Source organism: Drosophila miranda (genome assembly GCF_003369915.1).
Source record: "Drosophila miranda strain MSH22 chromosome Y unlocalized genomic scaffold, D.miranda_PacBio2.1 Contig_Y2_pilon, whole genome shotgun sequence".
NCBI lineage: Eukaryota > Metazoa > Arthropoda > Insecta > Diptera > Drosophilidae > Drosophila > Drosophila miranda.
This window is the reverse complement of record NW_022881614.1, coordinates 16,122,597-16,137,126: the sequence shown is the minus strand read 5'-3', so window position 1 is coordinate 16,137,126 and position 14,530 is coordinate 16,122,597. Positions and strand designations below refer to the sequence as shown.

Below are 14,530 nucleotides of genomic sequence, written 5' to 3'. Positions count from 1 at the left end.
TTGATACAAGGGTCTACCTGGTATAGTGAACGCCGTCTTGGGTCTTGAGCCTACATCTAGCGGAATTTGCCAGAAAGCGTCTTTTAACTACAGGCTTGATATAAAATTTGCTCTTGGCAGTCTGCTTAGAATGCCATCAATGTGAGGAAGCGGATAGGCATCTTTCTCAGTTACTGCATTCCCCTTTCTACTTTCCAAGCAAAGTCTCACTTTCCCTGGTTTTTGGACTAAGACAACAGGCGAGGCCCATGCGCTTTCCGACTCCTCAATTACCCCAAGCTTGATCATCCTGTCTACTTCCGCGTAGATCAGCTTCTCTATGACAGGTGAAACCGAAAAATGCCGTTGTTTGATGGCTTAGCGTTCCCCGTATCTATCACGTGGCTCAGAATTGATGTCTTACCGAGACCAGAAACAGCAAAGGAAGGAAACTGATCCACTATTGTTTTTAAAGCGAATTCTTGGGCAGGTGACAAGATGTGTTTATTCTGAGATGCCTCTATTCCTGCTATCTGTAACGGCAATGGTAATAGGTTGAAGATTTTCCAAAAATCTATCCCCAAGTATAAGTCTTGACTTAGAGAGGGAATGATAAATAGTTCTATCTCCTTGGATTCTCCCTGAAATTCCATGTTAGTCCTTAATTTGCCTACTATCTGTTGCCTTTTTCATCTGCTGAACTTGCGCTTGACATTATCTTCTTGAAAGGTCTTCCGCTACATATCAAATCCTTGGCTAGTTGCCCTCCCACACAGCTCATCCCCGCACCCGTGTTTAACAAACCCACTCTAGATTCCTCAAACTTTTGCGTACGGACGTTGGTCCCCATTTTTCCTAATGGAGTTTATGACTTTTGAAGCTTCCCAAAATGACTTAAGACGCTTCGTGCTTCTCGAGACACTTCTTATTTTCTGCGACCTTATAGGTAAAACTAAGTTTCTAAAACTATCTATTCTTCTATGCCAGTACAAAGGTTCCGCTACCTGAGCCAATTCGGGCATCTTTCCCTGTCCATCAGTACGATTCTCTGCTTCTAATCCTGCTTCGTCGGTTTTCGGTGTGGAACACCTGTCAGCTGACGAGTGTCTGATGGGTTCCCCTTCCCGTTTTTTTGACACCTTTGGCAGGACGGTTTATAAGTATTTGGGATACCACAACCGTAGCAAAATATCTTCCGCTTCGCTGCACAGTCCTGGTATCTATGTCCCTCTTTCCTACAGTTCCAGCATACTAACGCCATTGCCCCTATTTCCTCATTAGCTTCCCCCTCTGAAAATTCAGTTGCATCGTCACTGATCGCTTCCCCTACGAGCTCCGCGACTTGCTTTTTGAAAGGTCCTAGCTTTTGATATCCGTGCGTACGTTGCACCTCTTCCAAGAAACATTCTCTTTTTCTGCAGATGTCCCTCAACGTTTCGATCGAATTTATCGGAATATTCAAAATTTCGTGCTGGATCTCCGGCCGTAGATTTCGTCGAACAATTTCTATTAAGGTCTTGTCCGATAGCGGCTGATCTAGTCGGTCAGTAAGCTTCTGGATAGATTCAAGAAATACCTCAAACGAATCCTTTTCTTTTTGTTTCCTGTCTCTTATCATTTGTCTAATATCAACGTCTGTCCGAGGGTCCCTGAAATGCTTTCTCAAAGCCATGCAAAGGTCCTTCCATCGCACCACACCGACGGTCTTGTGGTACCGCCAGTAAAAGTCGGAAGCTTTGCCTTCAAACAAGGTGTTTGCGTTTCCGCATAACAGGGCGAAATTCCCGTCAAGGATTTGATGGGTCAGGGCCTCCACTCGATAAATAAAGCTGTCCACATTTAGACCATCAGAAGCTCCATTGAACCGAAGTTTCCAATTATTCATAATGTGACCAACTTTATCTGGCCTTTGAGCCAAGTCTGTGCCATTGGACCTAGCTATTGATCGCCGTGGTTGCGGGGATCCCATATCCTCATTTGCTCCGGAGAGCCCTAAGAGGTGATCCAGAGATGCGCTGTCAGTCAGATGGGGGGTCGGTGGTTGCTGTGGTGCACCCACGTGAGATTCGAGGCTTGTGGGTATTGGGTTTGCCATCTTCTCTGTCAACTGTGACAATAGTTCGTTTTGCATTTTCATAACCGCTGCGTTTAAAGACTGCTGCGGGTTGCGGGTTGAAAAGACTTTGTGGCGATGCACTGAGTTTGACAAGTTGGGCAAGTGTTTATTGCCATAAAATGGGTCTTTATACAGGACTTGTGAAACACTTTGTCACATATTTATCCGCTTCAGCTAGTTCCTTCAAACATAAAGTGAACTTTGGAGGCGCAGCCTCCGTTTCATCGTCTGATCTATCTAACCCCATGTTGATAAACAACCGACGTCGAGATTCTCAATGTTGGGTTAATGAAGTAGATCGTAGTAATTTTATAATAAAGATGTAAGATGTAAGGATATAGTTTTAAATTTGATAATTGATAACAAAAAATATATTTTTTTCGATAAGATAGCTCATAAAATTTACTGATTTCCGATATTTTAGCTCCCTGCGGCGGCCTAATTTTTGATCCATTCTGTCATTCTCATGCACGTGTAAGCAAAGAGAAAAAAAAACACACACAAACTGAAATACTTGGGCATTCTGTCTCATAAGAACAGTGGACAGTGGCAACTTGTAAAGTCACTCCGCCTGTTATCCATGCCATCCTCATTTTGACCTCCCAAGCACATCAGTACTAGCTTTTACAAGACTCACTCACTTGTACATCACCCGTGGTCAGGCGTACCAAATTTAATCGACTAGGCTGCATTTCCTATGCGTTTGATATCGGACTTCCGTGGGCGAATCCTACACAATTAGTTAGAAAAATGAGTTCGAGCTTTACTACGATAGATGTGGCCACCGGTTAACTCCTTAGAGCCAATTCCGCTGTTTTCCGTATCACTTCACATAGCTGCCAAAACTCATTGAAAATAGTTAGATCATTCAAACCCACATCCGTCATGGTCAGGTAGAAGTCACTAAGAGGCCTCCCCCTGGAGTCCAATGCTTGATTAGGGAATGAAATAAGAAGGAAATTAAGGAATAAGTTCAGCCACTCTGCTTTAGTGACACTAAGCAGTGCACAAAACCGTCACTGATTTCTTTGATCTGAAAGGTTGATCGTGAAATATGAAAGGAAATTAGTTGGCCATCAGTAATGAAAAGTGAGCCACACTCGTATAATGTACGTTAGTACATCTACGTTGTGTCCCCACGTTGGGCGCCAAATATAAAAATGTTTATTATTATCATTGTTGTAGTGGACAACGGTTAGTAGGACTGATGTTTTCCTCAGAGGTCGACCAGCACGCTATCATTCCGGCTACTGTCTCGTCGGCAAAAGGGTGGTGTTCTTTTTATACCCGATACTCAAAATGAGTATTGGGGTATATTAGATTTGTGGTAAAGTGGATGTGTGTAACGTCCAGAAGGAATCGTTTCCGACCCCATAAAGTATATATATTCTTGATCAGCATCAATAGCCGAGTCGATTGAGCCATGTCTGTCTGTCCGTCTGTCCGTCTGTCCGTCCGTCCGTCCGACCGTCTGTCCGTCCCCTTCAGCGCCTAGTGCTCAAAGACTATAAGAGCGAGAGTAACGATGTTTTGGATCCAGACTTCTGTGATATGTCACTGCTACAAGAATATTTCAAAACTTTGCCCCGCCCACTTCCGCCCCCACAAAGGGCGAAAATCTGTGGCATGCACAATTTCGGCGATACGAGAAAACCAAAAACGCAGAATCGTAGAAGATGACTATATCTTCTAGAGTGCTAAATTTGAGCCAGATCGTATAATTATTATAGCCAGAATCAAGAAAACAATTTCATTCTTTCTCGCTCTGTCTCTCTCTAACACACAGGTTTCATGGTCAGTGTTCAGGCCAGCAGCAGACGATTGCCGCGCACTGTGCCAACTTCGTGCGCTCCGGTCTCAACTCGCTCTCGCGCGCTCGGAGGGGCGCTCGGGAGACTTTACGATCCACCCGGCGCTCAAGCCATCATGGAGCATAGATCGTAAGGCCTAGTTTTAGTTACGTTTCCCACCCCGCTACAAGCTGTCGTCGTGCACATACGCGCACCTACAGTCCACATACATATATACCGAAATACAAGGAACATATTTATTGGAACAACTCTGACTTCTTCTTTTGGATATTTTCCCACTCGTCGCTGGAAAGGCGCTCCGGTGATCCGCCCTCCTACAAACATTGGTCCTTCGAGCCGGATCTTCGCCTTCCCCATAAGGAGAAGCTTACCCCAGCCAGCATCGGCGGATCGCTCTAAGTTCAAGATAAGTAAGCCCAACACCAGTGCAGTGATTTTGTGCGAGTTTTCCATCCCAGTACGAGTACCCGTGGCATACATATGTACATACATATGTATTCATTTCTAGCTCTAGCTCCAAATTAAACCATACTTCGTTCTGCCAACGGTTGTGGCCACCTACTTCTCCAAAGGTTTAATTTGATCCGAGCAAGCTCCTGCGGTCAACCTCCGATCCAGTGTATATATTCCTACCTCTCCCAGCTACCAGCTGAGCTTTGTTTGCTGACATATGCACATGCATACAAGCACATGTACACATCGCAACGCAATCCAAGCGGCTGACAACAATCATAAATTCATATGCTTGCAATTGGTTTGTTGTTTTTTTTTCCCATGCTCAACGCTCCATCGGTTTTCGGTTTTATAAATAATATATAAATAATTTATAAATAAACTAATTATATTGCCAACAAAAATAAGACACGATCCATACATACGGCACCACATATATATTTATCTTACATATACATACATACGTACGCATTTTAAAATTATACATATTGCATATAAAACGGTCATCCACCGTTTTCACCGTTGTTTTACATCTCGCCAAAAAGTTGGGTCGTCAACCCAAGCCACGGTACATAGCACTTACATCCATACGCACACACATACAAGCAGCAGCAGCGGTGCATTCGTTTCGTTTTCCCGTTCGCTTTCGCTTCTCCACCGTTTGCTTGCGCTGTTGTTGGTGGGAGAATATTTTTCGGTGCCGCGCTTGACCGTAGCGGAACGCCAAGTGTAGCGCTACCCAGCACTTCGAGGGTATATTGTTTTCAACATTCGTTTGCAACCGACTCTATATAGGGGTACCTTGTGCATCCATATCATTGCTCATCCTTATTAGTCGCTCTTGGTTGGCCCTTTGTTTTTTATTTGATCGTAGTATTTTATATTTATATATTCCGGCCACGGTGCCCGACTTCTACTATATAAATACTCGCGATAAATCCCGCCAAGGCCACATAACCACGGTTCGTCGTTCACAACTTCCACTTCTCCATTTCCGCTCACCTGCTTTGCGACGGACCCAGCTGAGCGAGGTCCGACCACGTCCAGGGCTCACACACCACATGCCTTTGAGGCCTTGTTGCTCCCCTCGGTCGTCCCTCGCACGGTTCCGAGCACTATGGCCCAATCGGTCGCCAGTTCCGCACGGTCTAAGTTTGCCTTGGCTGCAAGCAGACTGACACGCTTCGACCAGAAGCTCAGCGCTCCAGATGCTAGCACACCAACCCGCTCGCTCTCCCAAGTCCATCGAGATCAACCCCGAAGCCTGTGGGCGAAGGTGGACGCGGAGTTCGAGGCCTGTGTGGAGGCGATAACGGAAGTAGATCCAGAGGGGGCAGCTGACGTCCAGGGGATGTACGATGACTGCTACGCGGTCTACGCGCAATGCCTTGCCGAACTGAACGATCAGCTCGAACCCCCGACTGTCCCTCACACGCCTCAACTGGCCATTCAAGTGCCGACTTCCGGCGATTGCCGTCTTCCTCCATGTGACACTGATGTTTTCAGTGGGGACTACCAGCAGTGGCCCACGTTCCGAGACCTGTTCACCGCCATATATATAGAGAACCCGAGGTTGGCTCCAGTAGAAAAACTGTTCCACCTCAACAAAAAAACAAGCGGTGAGGCCCACGACATAGTGGCACAGGCTCCACTCACGAACGAAGGGTTCGCGTCAGCATGGAGCGCCCTCCGTGAGCGTTTCCAAAACAAGAGATCCTTTTCAGTCTGCCCCAAATCCGCACCGAGTCAGCTGCAGCGTTAAAAGAGCTTCAGAGGGCCGTCCACAAGTGCCTTACGACACTCAACCACTCCGAGGTCTCCACAGACAGCATTTTCGCTGACGGAGTGTTAGTGTACCTCATATCCGCGAAGTTGCCGAAAGCGACTTTGGAGCTTTGGGAGCAGTCCGTGACACACAAGTCCGAAATTCCCACCTGGCACGCTATGGACAAGTTCCTGGCGGAGCGGTACCTGTCTCTCGAGGTGACCGAGGATGGCCATCCAGGCATGGAGACTCAGGCCCACTCCAGGGCGAGTCTACCCATGTCAGAGAGTTCAAAGGGCAATCCCAACCCATTCCGTTCCCAAGGGCAAGGCGTTGCAAGGCGGGTTCACTCGTTCGGAACAACTGTGGATCCGAAGCGGAGAACGTGTGAGCTTTGCTCCAAAGAGAACCATCCGATCCGGGTATGCCCTCAATTCCTTCAGATGAGACCTGATGCTCGCTCCAGCTATATTAGGCAAAAAATGCTTTGCTTAAACTGTTTCGCAAGAGGTCACCAGGTTCGTGAATGCCAAAGCGCCCACAACTGCAACACGTGTGGAGACCGGCATCATACGCTGCTGCACCGTGGCACTCCAGTTTCCAGCCAATCCGTGCCCAACTCCGTACCACTTCCGACTCCTGCCGAAGCTCAGCCTAGCGTTCAAAACTATTTCGCCTCCGGCAAGAGGGCGGTACTCCTGGGCACGGCTATTATTAATATTTGCCACTTGGGGACAAACTTTCGCGCCCGCGCTCTAATCGACCCGGGCTCCGAGGCGACGTTCATTACGGAACGTCTCTTCCAGATCATTAAGTTGCCATTCCGACTCGCCCAGGCACAGGTCTCGGGCCTCAATCAGACCATATCCGCTCAGTCCAAGAAGCTCTGCCATTTTTCCATCCGCTCCCCGACTAAGCCGGGCTTACACTTGGACGCCACAGCCTATGTCCTGCCGGAATTATCAGGCAGCCTTCCCTCCCATCCGATCCCGCAACACTCGTTGCGAGACTTGCCGAACCTGCCATGGGCAGACCCGACATTTTACGCAAGCTCACAAATAGATGTCCTGGTTGGTGCCGACATCCTTCCATCCATCCTCTTGAGCGGCTCACAGACGATCTGTGGATCTCTCCTCGGACAGGAGACCATTTTCGGATGGGTTCTTACAGGCCCAGTGCCAAACACGGTACAAGGCAGGGTCGCATCCTTCTCCATGCAAATTTCCACCGAGCTAGAGACTCCGTTAGACGAACTCCTCACAAAGTTTTGGGAGGTGGAGGACATTCCTACTAAAATATAAAGCGAGTCGGATTCGTACTGCGAAAGAAATTTCCTCTGAACTACGTCAAGAACGCCAAGCGGGAAATACGTCGTCACGTTACCGTTTCGCGACCCAGATCATCTCGGATCAGATCTGGGGTATTCAAGGGCAACCGCGCTGGCCCAGTTCCTAAGAAACGAAAATCGCTTGAAAAGAAACAGTCCCCTACAAGAGCAGTACGACACCGTGATCCAAGAATACCTAGAGCTTGGACACATGACAGAAGTTCTTCCGACTCATGGGTCCTCAACCTACTACCTGTCGCACCACGCTGTCTTCAAGCCTGATAGCACCACCACGAAAGTCCGCGTTGTATTTAACGCATCCAGCCCGTCGACTAACGGTATCAGCTTGAATGACCTTATGCACCCCGGCCCTGTTCTCCAGTCCGACTTAACCCTTCAGATCCTGAAGTGGCGCTACTACCGGTACGTCTTCAATGCTGACATCACCAAGATGTATCGGCAGATTTGGGTAGATCCGAAGCACACCCCCTTCCAGCGAATTTTGTTTCGCAACAAGGAGGGCGAGATACGCGACTATGAGTTGCAAACTGTCACCTTTGGAGTCAATTGTGCTCCCTTTCTCGCCATCCGGGTGTTGCAACAGCTTGCAGACGATGTCCAGTCCCGATTCCCAAGAGCCAGTCACATCATTCGGTCCTGTATGTATGTCGACGACGTCCTAGCGGGAGCAGACTCTCCCACTAAGGCTCAACTAGCTATCCGCGAGTTACAGGCCGCCCTGAGTTCTGCCGGGTTTCCACTGAGAAAATGGACGTCCAACCACAAGGATATCCTGACTACCATTCCGAATGACCATCTCCTTCACACCGACTTCCTTGAACTCGAGGCAGAACGCAAGACTCTCGGAATTCGCTGGAAGGCGACAACAGACGATTTCTTCTTCGTTCCGCCAGAACTGGCATCTACGGCATCCAATACCAAGCGAGCGGTGCTTTCCCAGATAGCAAGGTTGTTCGACCCTGCGGGCTGGTTGGCGCCTTTCATTGTCCGGTCAAAGATCTTCATGCAAGAGATCTGGTTGCAAGAAGTGGGATGGGACGAAGATCTTCCGACCGAGATGCGTCAGCGCTGGCAGAGTTTTCTGCGGAGCTACTCCGCTCTCGACCAGATCCGCATTCCAAGGTGGATTGGCTCCGAACCAGCTGTAAGGGTCGAGCATCACGGATTTTGCGATGCGTCCGAAAAGGCGTACGGTGCGGCGATCTACGTACGCATCGAGACTGACCACCTGGTCAAGGTGCAGTTGCTTACCGCGAAAACACGAGTCGCACCCGTTAAGACTGTATCGCTCCCCCGGTTAGAGCTGTGCGGCGCCGTGCTGCTGTCCGAAATGGCGACGGCTATCCTGCCAAATATGCCAAGCGCACCTACAACCTGTTACTTCTGGACAGATTCCGCTATAGTCCTGTCCTGGCTGAAAAAGCCTGCTTGCCACTGGACTACCTTCGTGGCCAACCGAGTGACCAGAATTTCGCAAGCCACCGGGGTCGAGAATTGGGGTCACGTTCCGTCCGCACAAAATCCCGCCGACCTCGCCAGCAGGGGCGTATCCTTACAGGAGCTCGTCGAGAACCAACTCTGGTGGCACGGACCAGCGTGGTTGCAAGGGCCCCGGCATCAATGGCCAGCCCAAGGCGGGGACGATCCCGTGATAACCCTCGAGCAACGTGCTCTGAAGGTTCATTTTGCACCGAGCCCATCCGAAGACTTCCTCGATCGGTTCTCCAATCTGGAGAGAGCCCTGCGAGTCCGTGCTTATGTCCTTCGCTTCACAAAACGCTGCCGGAAGCTGGTCACCGGACAAGAGGACCACCTTGCAAGCGAAGACATTACCGAAGCTGAGCGCACTCTTATCCTAGAGACTCAGCGCAGGGAATACTCCAAGGAGCATCACTGCCTAAGCGAGAAGCGGCCAGTGCCAAGGTCAAGTTCTATCCTGAATTTGAACCCGTTCCTAGACCAACATGGGCTCATAAGAGCATGTGGCCGTATCGCAACTTCTACCTTTCTGAAGTACGACGAACGGCATCCCATTATTCTGCCGTACCGCTGCCGGCTATCCCGCCTTCTCGCGCAATTCACCCACCGGATAACTCTTCATGGCGGGAACCAACTAATGGTGCGACTTATCCGATCCAAGTTCTGGATTCCCAAGGTTCAGAAACTCTTGAAGGGGGTGGTAAACTCCTGCCAGGTATGCGTCATCCACAGACAGAAGTTGCAAGCCCAAATGATGGGTGATCTTCCTACGGAACGAACGTCCTTTTCCAGACCGTTCACGCACACCGGAATTGACTACGCGGGTCCCTTCGAAATACGGAATTACACAGGCAGAGCGTGCCTTATAACCAAGGGGTATGTGTGTGTGTTCGTGTGTTTTTCCACGAAGGCGATCATTTTGGAGCCCACGTCGGATCTCACGACCGAGAAATTTCTTGCAGCCTTCGCTCGTTTCGTCGCACGACGAGGGTGTCCGCAGCGCATTCACTCCGACAATGGCAAAACTTTCGTTGGTGCCGCCAAGGTTCTTTCCCGTGACTTCCTAGAAGCATTCAAGGGCTCGATAACTGATGCGTACAGCCATCACCGGGATTCGTGGCGTTTTATCCCACCAGGAGCTCCACACATGGGAGGTCTGTGGGAAGCCGGGGTGAAGAGTTTCAAAACTCTCTTTTACAAAGCCACGTCCACTCGGAAGTACACTTTCGAAGAGCTTTCCATGCTTCTCGAAGCATGCCTTAATTCCAGGCCGCTCTCGCCGATGTCCGAAGATCCAACTGAGTTGCTGGCCCTTACTCCCGGGCACTTCCTTACCGGGGGACCCTTGATGTTCACGGCCGAACCCGAAATAAAGGGTGACCTTAAATCAATAATCAATCGATGGCAGCATTTAAAGGCGCTCACCCAACAGTTTTGCCAGCGTGGAAAGAGGAATACCTCAAAGAGCAACACAAGCGCACTAAGTGGCAGACGCCGACGCCAAACCTCCAGGTTGGGGATATGGTTGTCGTCAAAGAAGACAACCTGCCCTCCAATGAATGGCGGCTCGGGAGAGTCCAGTCCGTGTATCCCGGCGCTGACGACAGAGTCCGTGTGGTAGATATCCTTACTGCCCGCGGGGTCCTTAAAAGGCCTGTTGTAAAGGTCGTTCTCCTCCCAGTAGAACGCCCTAGTTCCGTCCAACAATAACGCGAATGTACCTTCCAAAGCTCCAAGTTTCATTACTAATACTTCTTCGACCACTTTCCTTCCTCCTAGTTCATCGTATCCAGACATGGCCCCACGCTGACGCGCCAACCGCACCGGGCAGAGCCGGCATCCACGGGGTAGAGGCACCTACCGTTGCCGAGTCTGCTCAGGAATACTCCCGCTACGGACCTGCCATGTGTTTCTGCGCCTGAGCCCTGAGAAGAGGCTCCGAGCCGTCCTGAGAAACAAATACTGCGCCAACTGCCTGGCGCACCAGCACTCCGGGAAGGACTGCCTCAGTGGCGGGCTGTGCGGGGTGTGTGGCAAGAACCACCACACGCTACTCCACATCTCCGCGCCTCGCTGTCCAGCCCGCTCAGCCTCGCGAATACAGTCGACAGCTACATCGGCCCACGCCGGACGCCGCCCTCGTCGCCCAGCCCGTCCAGACCTGGCTGCACCGCCGCCATCCAGCGGCTCAAGCTGAGTGCCGTCCCCGTCACCCCGTGAACCGCCCCGTCGTAGGAGCCCCGGCGCCCTCCGTAAGCTCCCTTCTACAACATAGGAGCCTCAATATTGTAGAGAATTGTAGAATTGTAGAGAATGACCATATCTTTAAGACTGCGGAATCTGAATTGGATCGTATTATTATTATAGCCAGCATCAAGAAAACAATTTCATTTTTTCTCGCCCTGTCTCTCTCTAACACACACGTAGCATAGGCGGCTTTGCTTAGAGTAAAACATTAGCGCCTAGATCTCAGAGACTACAAAAGCTAGAGCAACCAAATTTGGTATCCACCACTCCTAATATATCGGACCGAGACGAGTTTGTTTCAAAATTTCGCCACACCCCCTTCCGCCCCCGCAAAGGACGAAAATCTGGGGATATTCAAAAATCTCAGAGATTATTAAGGCTAGAGTAACCAAATTTGGTATCCGCACTCCTGTTAGATCTTACTATAAAACGTGTATCTCAAAATTTCGCCCCACCCCCTTCCGCCCACACAAAGGAAGAAAATCTGTTGCATCCACAATATTGCAGATTCGAGAAAACTAAAAACGCAGAATCATAGATAACGCCCATATCTAGCAGATTGCTGAATCTGGATCAGATCAGATCATTTTTAAAGCCAAAAGGAACAAATCAATTTGCACTGGCTACGCAGCGCCCGACGTCACGCTCAGACTGATTTTCTGTCTCTCTCGCACGCACTCTTTGTCGTGTCGTTTAATATTAGCGGCGTCTGCCGGAGGAGAGCCATACTGACTTAGTATCGGGTATAACTGTAGAGGTGCGGTCTCCGCAGCAACTCACAACGTTCCCCCTCGTTATTTGTCTATTCTGAGACCTACGATATTTGTTTTTATATTAAAAGAGCGTGCAAGAAACTTAACGACATGTACAAGAACAATTCCAGATCCGGAGAGAAACAAAACTTTTGGCCATTAGACTTCACTTACACATATGCACACGCACGCGACACGAACGGATCAAAAGTCGTCCTCAGCTGGAATGAAGGACCACGCCCGTCATAATCTGCCATCGTCCTCTATTCTTTATGACCCCTTTTTTTTAGGTCTCGCTACTACAGGGGCTGGGTATCGGAAATCAAGATCAACGTTTAAGGAGACATTCTAAATTTATTCATTAATAGCTAAAATTTAAATACATTACTAGCACTTAGTTTACCCTGTCCAAATATTTTCAATCATCGGCAGAACCGATTATTAAAATGACTTCGCTTTATGGTTTTATTTACTCACTGTTTCTTTTGTTGTGTTGCGGTCCATCGGCGAAAGCGCTTTCTCGATGCCAGCTGATAAATCTTCGGGAGGGATCAAGAGTTTTTTATTTATTTATGTTTTTGTTGTACCTGTATGTGTGAACTGGCACTTGCACTCACACTCGAACTAGGAGAGCACAACGAAATCCCCCTTACCCCTTTGCAGTGGAATTAATAGGTATGTTTTTTTTTTTATCTTTAGCTTATTATAAATTCATTATTTTACTCATTTGCTCTACTTCCTCTTCCTATTCTTTTCTCCTTTCCCGTCCACTCGCACTCTCTCTCCTTCTGCGTTCGACCGAAAATTTGAGCCGATCCCGCTACCTTTCCGCTAACTCGCTCTGGCTTTTCGGTTTCGGTTCAACCACTGGAGTTCTATGACACTGCGGCACTGAGACGAAGGGTTCTTCCGTTTACAAAAAAAGTTTGATCGAAAATTGGTTTTCGTTTTCTTTTGATCTGCTCGCGATACACGAATTGCTGCTTCCCAACGCCAACTGTCTCTTTCTTCAGCTAGTTAGGCCAGCCTTGGTCGAATTATTCTCGTCTCTGCTTCGCTCTAGCTTCCCCTTGTTTATGGTTCCCCTCTGCTTTGCATTCCCCTTGCCAGGTGCATTTATGTTGAAGCGGTGCTCTTTTTGCCTTGAGATTAAACTGAGATTCGGGTAGGCCAGCCTTAGCCGAATTATTATCGCCTCTGCTGCGCTCTAGGTTCCCCTCTGCTGTGCCTTCCCCTCGCCAGGTGGATTTATGTTGAAGCGGTGCTCTTTGCCTTGAGATTTAACTGAGGCTGGGGTGCCAAACCCGCGGATCTGCCCCAATTTAGCAGTGGAATTTCTTTGCTGACTGCTTTTCTTTCTCTTTCTAGCAAGCTCGCGAACTTTTCTGAATCTACTTCACTAGTTTCACTAGAAGCTACCAGTTGGCTCAGTGTCCAAGACGAAAAAAAAAAAGCTATTCTGCCTCGACACTCGGACCCTACTTTCTCTGCTCGACCCTTCAACTGTCAACTTCCATTACTCTTTCCTCAGATACGATCCTTGACCTATAGTTGGCGCGTTTATTTTCCTTTTTCGTCCACCCCCAGTGCTGTTAGGACGCACAGATGTACCTGAATTTTGGTCTGCCGAGAAGCTATCCTATTCCCCGAGTGAATTCCCCCAAAGCTACAGGGCACTTTACAAAACCCACCACATAGTGAAGATACAAGATCCAATGCTGATGGAGTATTTATTAGTTTATTTTCCTGTTGTTGTGGTGTGTGGTGTGGTGCCACAAACTGGGACGATGTTATTAAACGTTCAGTGACTCCTAACGAGAGTGGGCTCCGCCTCTAGTACATACGTATATTTCTATTTTAATTTCTTGATAGCACAATCTCTCCGGCACCATATAAAAAGCAAGTGCGTAAATAGTATGTATGTACATATGTAGTAGATCCACGTACGTATGTATGCTTTTGTGTGCTTCGTTGCAGTCAGAGAACCATTCGAGGGAATAGTTGTAGCCACCAAAAATGGTAGTTCCGATATTTGCATAATCAAGTTTAGTGTTAACCTTAGCCACCGCTCCCGCCACCCACTCGACAAAGTCACACCCGTTTGAGGCGCCCACGTTCCAGAGCCAGAGCCAGTACTAATTTCATAATTATTCCATCGAATGAATTAAATTAATATCCACAAAACGGCACTTACGACACTCGGACACTCGGACAATCGGATGCTCGCGAGGGAGAGAAATGTAAATCAGCTAACAACAAAAGTGCCCTGGCTTTCACATACATAATTAATCGAACCGAATGTTCACTAATTAATCGAATGAATGATTAGACGTTATGGGAGCTGTCGGATATAACAAATTCCAAACAAAATTGAAACCAGAGCTGGTACATAAATCAATTTGATTTACGGGCAAAAAACTATTCGCAAAGATCTTTAAAATCGGATTATTAATATACCTTGAAAGCCAGACGGAGGGAGGGAGAGAGAGTCCTGGTAATTGCCCCTGAAATTTAATTAAATACTAAACTTTTGACTGCACTTGTTGACTTACATCATCATCGTCATCATCATCATCGTCA

The 14,530-nt window shown here is 48.4% G+C and overlaps 1 protein-coding gene across 1 annotated transcript in view; it reads right to left on the bottom strand.

Moving 5' to 3' along the window:
• The window catches only part of LOC117193662 (sestrin homolog), a 153,941-nt gene that overhangs the window by 111,296 nt on the left and 28,115 nt on the right, over positions 1 to 14,530 (bottom strand).